Genomic DNA, 5,303 nt, shown 5'->3' with positions numbered 1-5,303 from the left:
AGGAAGTGAAAATATCCCATGATATGGACCTCGTTTCTTTCTAAAGCCCAGAACTCTATTCACGAATTTGTTACTAATTCCTGTGAATAAACTATTTTCCTGTGAAAAAAAGTGAAACTATTTTCCTTGTCAATGACTGGTTAGGTGCAAAGAAGAAAAGGATTTCAGCTTCATCAACTATACTGAGTCATCATCCTCTCAACCGCCTACTTAAGAGAGGCCTTTCCTTCAGAAAGTGAGTTAGTCACAGGAAAACCGCTAACTGTGTGGGTGACATCAGCCAGAGAGCTGGGCACATACTAGGCAGTAGCTCACAGATGAATGTATGGAGCTGGCTATATTAGGGGGAATTTGAATTACCTGTTAAAATAATATGTAAAGACTTCATTACTTCAATATTGGTTTATTTAAAACAAGATGTAATTCAAGGCTGTTTCTATGCTGTTCCTTAATTTAAAAAGAAAAGAATAAACAGAAACTTAGCTCATTCAAAATCTATTGTTTTGGTTCCCTGGGTTTCAAATTAGAGACATTTTGCTGTAAATGGCAAATGTTGATCTTAGTCACTAGCTATCTTTCATAGTTCTAGAAAAGCTCATTCTCTGTCTGATTTCAATTTGCCTTTAATCCACTATCTGTACTCTCCTTGGACAACTTGCACAACTCTGTACCCTTTCTTCATTTTGTGAAAATTTAATATTTATAGACTGTAATTTTAGGCTCTATTTTCTTAACAGCCAGAAACAGCATTCAGTTCAATCATTCCTTCCTCAGAAGGAAGCTTAATGTAAATTCTTTCTAATTTTTTTCAGATGCCTAAGCCATTCTTCTATCCCATGCCTGTCCTTGATTCAGAGGTCTGCGTTCATTCCCTAGGGCTACAAACATTTTCAAGTTTCTGTAGAAACTGACTTGACTCTGGATGGATAAATTTTCACTCATTCAAAGACAAGGCTTCCTTTACCTGGGCTCAGGAGGAGACCCCAAATTCTTGTGAACATCATTCTTCTTCTCCCCCCTGACTTCTTGTGGCTGACGTGGCCCTCCTTATTGTTTCTATTAATAAATCGATCTCTAGTCCCTTACATGCACAGTGTCACGGCAACCCCCGTGTGAATCCTATTAGCCTACCACCCAAGGCAACTCTTCGCGCAGAAATGATCTACAATGCCCGAGGGAAAGCATCTTGTGGCAAAAGTCGCTGCAACCCCAGCCCCCCAGCACCATGGTGCTCCGAGCTGCTGCCCCTTTACCTCCAGCGATGGATCCATCCATCATTCCAGTGCGCCTGATCGTGAATGTGAGCCCAACTAAAGAAATAACAGTTTTGTCTACAAGTTTTTTTTTTTTTTTCAATATGTGTGAATGGAAGGAGCATTAACTTAGCAGTGACTCCTTGTGACATAGTGGAGGTGGGGAGGGGGGATTCTCAGATTGCCAGTTTTGCTAGTATCATTCCCGGCCCATACCAATGTGATAGGACTGTGGGCTTTTATCTTTTTGTGATATCGTGGAATGCGGCACTGTATTAGGACTTGGAGTTGCTTCCAAAATCTAGTTGAAATAGAATTGCATTATAATTTGTGAGTAGTGACCAAACAAGAAACATCACCCTGAAAAAAAAAAAAAAAGCATACCATGCTTCCATGCTATTCTTTTTACTTTTCCGTTTTGGAATACTTCCTTTCTCTGCAGATAGTTCAGCTGGCTAACAAGACCAAGGTTGCAGCTTATATGTGTGTAGCTCACCAATGTGCACTCTCAGTCACTGGCAGGACCCAGGGAGAAAGTGTGGCTAGGCGTGGATGGAGGCAAAATCATCACAGCTGTTCGGAAGAATGACACAGACATGTGCTTGTGCAAATGATGGGTCAGTGCCATCCCAGGTATGAATGAAGGAGTGTGTGTTGTATTCAGAATGACCGGCTTTGTTCTAATTATTTGATTTAAAGCTGATTACTCAATTTTTCTGAGGCTCACTTCAACAAAGATGTGACTTCAGTAACCCTTGTATACCACTTATATTACAGGCTTATTGTAAATAAAAAAATAAGATGAAACGTATGTTATCATAAAGCACATTAAGAGATATATAATGTATATATATATAATGTTAAAAGAGCACATTCCAGAGAGCCTGTCTTGCTCAAATCCCAGCGGCATTGCTTCAAAGGTCTTTCATCCGTAAGTCAGGGTAATGAAGACTCCTACCTCATATGGTTTTTAAAAGAGTAAATGAAATGATATATATGAAGAGCTTATAGTCCCTCCTGACACATTGTAAAAATCTCATTTTAAAAACTCAATGAATGTTAGCTTCTTTAGTTGTGATTAAGGCTTTTAAAAGTTACAGAATTCTTCACAAATTTGCATGTCATCTTTGTTCAGGGACCAAGCTCATCTTGTCTGCGTTCCTCCAATTTTGGTATATGTGCTGCCAAAGCAAGCATTCTTTGAACCACCTAAAACCCTGATTTGGAGATCCTGAAGAATTGTTTGATTAGACCATAGGAAAAAAAATTAAGCCAAAGGTAATGATATCCTATTCAATAGCAATAAATAATTGCCCTGATAACCAAACCACACTTTTTGGCGGTGGAGATGAGGACCAATTCGCCATGGCTGCTTTTCAGGTTTATTTTAGACTTAAATACAACAAGTACTGTGGATTCCTTTTTAAAGCCAAATGGCTCTGCTGGAAGAAAAAAAAATAGGTATCTTGATGGTCTAGTGTTGGCTATATGTTTTCTTAATGTGAAATGAATGTTTGAGCTTATTATACTAATATGAGTCTGCCATGTCCTAAAATTTATTACTCCAAATCAGTGGTGTTTGTGTCGTTACTAGTGCAGTTGCTGCTCAGTCCTGAAATGCATTCATTAGCTCCAAATGACAGAAATTGCACTACACTACAGTTTAATTTTTAAATTTTTTTAAATTTTTTATTGTCAGCCTGCCTGTTCTTCCTTTGGAACAGAATAATGAGATAATAGTTACGTGAAGAGTCGATGAAGATTTCGCAGCATTGGGGTAATCTTCCTGTAAGCATGCCATGGGTTTTGGTCATTTTCAACTTGGTTCTATTCACAGTCTTGTGAAGACATCATACCTTTTTCTAGTATAATAGAGTCTCATTTAGACAGTTTTTATCAATAAGATAACTTAATTATAATGTTAGGATTTATCAAATTTATTCAAAATCTATCATCGCAATGAACTGTCTGCTCTTTTAACTGTTATACTTTTTCAATGTATCTTTTCTGCTTTTTTTTTTTTTTTTCAATCCAAAAAGCTAAGTTTATAACAAGGCTAGAACTGCCTTGTTATAAAAATGAAGAGAGGCTGTGGTTGTAACTAGTCATTGGCATTTGCATATTATTCAGAGCCTGTTCTCCATCTACCGGACAAATATGTCTCATTAACATGCATTAATGCCTGATTTCCCTTCTGTTAAAGAAATGATACAAGTCTGTAGCATTCTTCACCCTCCATAAGAAAAATAAGCTTATCTGTAAGAGGAAGTAAAGGCAATTATTTGGATAACGTAAGCCCATCTTTCTCAAATTGTCTTGTCTAAAGTAGTAGTTCTCAGTTGGGGGCGGTTTTGTTCCCGTAGATCACTTGGCAATGCCTGGAGACAACAGTCACTGTCGAGACTGGGGTAGGGGAGGTATTACTGGCATCTAGTGGGTGGATGCCAGGAAAGTGGCCAGTCATACCACAATGCACAGGACAGCCTCCAGAACAAAAAATTACCATGATTTGGTCCAAAATGTCACCGGTGCCAAGGTTGAGAAGCCCTGGTCTAAAATATCTCAGTGCCTCCGTTATTGCATCAAATTGCTTAGATTTTGAAATATTCAGTCCAGCTTACTAAATCTCCACCTTCTTTTACCCACAAAGAACTGGACATACTTTTTTAAGGCGTCTTGCTTGAATATTGTTGACGTGTTGAGGATTTTTCTTAAAAGAGGATGACCCAAATGAAAGAAAAAGGTCTATATGCCCTTCCTTTAAAGTGAGTTTTTAATTATAAGAATAAGCTAAAGATGTGAAGCTTGATTTTTAGAAAGTATCTTTTCATTTAAAAAATATTCTACAGAGTTCTTTATTTTAGGGCTTTTCTTAAAGTCAGTGAGGTCAGGCAAATACAGAAAATATATTTCCCTTTTCTTTTAAAGTGCAATGCTTCTACCTCTTTAAACAAATGCATGCTGTGTAAAGACTGACAATTGAATCCTTTTATCTGATCTCTGAGTATTAGATGACTCAAAATTTAAGAAAATGCAAGGAACATTGACTCTTGGAAAAACAGCCTATATCATAGAAAACGCACACACGGAGATACAAATCAACAAAGAAACAAAACACCCTCAACCTAGGCCTTTTAGGAAAAGTAACCATATATTTATGGGAGGGGTGTGTAAAAGCACTTTAGTGAAGAGAGCCAGTGATCGCAATGCATCAAAGTTAAGCGGTAGCGAGGTTATCACTCCGTGAAAAATCACATAAACATTTCACATATAAAATATTATTCATCAGGGCAAAACCCTCTAAGGGGTTGAGAGATAGCAAAGGTGTCATGAAACGCCTTTTTTTTTTTTTTTTAAAGAAAAGACGTATTCCACAACCGAGATGGAATCTGTGGTCGTGTAGTCGGTAAGAGAGGCCTATAATTGAGAAGAAAATTAGCAAACCTTAAATATCTGCTTCTGCAATATCATTACCCATAAACTTGCCCTTTTTCCACCCTCTTTTCCCAAAAGACGGTTGTCCCATATCTGAACTGAGGGAGATGTGTGCTTTCTAACAGCTAAATCAACAAGGTTTCACATGAGTAGTGCTGTGCGGTGTGGTTGACTGATTCCATGAAAAACTAATCATGTATTCATCATTGAGATCAAACACTTCCCAAGTAATTATCATCCAAGCCCACTCTGATCGGGCCTGAAGAAGTGGCACTGCTCATATAATCAGAGGCTGAGCAGAAGAGTTCTCTCGGCTTTTGTAAACCTTGGGTTGGAAAGCACAAATCGGAAATTGTATTTTATAATTAAGAAAGGTAAAGTTGGCAGGCTGCAATCAATTATTTCTATCAATCATAACCACTTAAGCTTGCCTGGTTATTTACTGGAGCACAGGTTTAAAAATTGACTTTACATACGTGGTCTTTGAAACATTTTTGTTTTTTTTAATGTGAGGGAAAGAAAAGCAAAACGCAAAGACATTTTTGAATTCAAATACAAGCCTTTTGTGTACCCACCCACTACAAAATAGCGTCCTATCACATCTATGGTTTCCTT

General features: G+C 37.7%; 1 non-coding gene across 1 annotated transcript; it reads right to left on the bottom strand.

Annotated features, from left to right (window-relative positions):
- Positions 1 to 2,343: 2,343 nt before the first annotated feature.
- Positions 2,344 to 2,446, bottom strand: LOC122908076. Its single transcript, XR_006384868.1, has one exon. It is a non-coding gene; the product is annotated as a U6 spliceosomal RNA (small nuclear RNA).
- Between the last annotated feature and the right edge of the window lie 2,857 nt (positions 2,447 to 5,303).

This window comes from Neovison vison, chromosome 5 (assembly GCF_020171115.1).
Source record: "Neovison vison isolate M4711 chromosome 5, ASM_NN_V1, whole genome shotgun sequence".
Lineage (NCBI taxonomy): Eukaryota > Metazoa > Chordata > Mammalia > Carnivora > Mustelidae > Neogale > Neogale vison.
The sequence above is the reverse complement of the archived record's forward strand: the minus strand, read 5'-3'. Positions and strand labels throughout refer to the sequence as shown.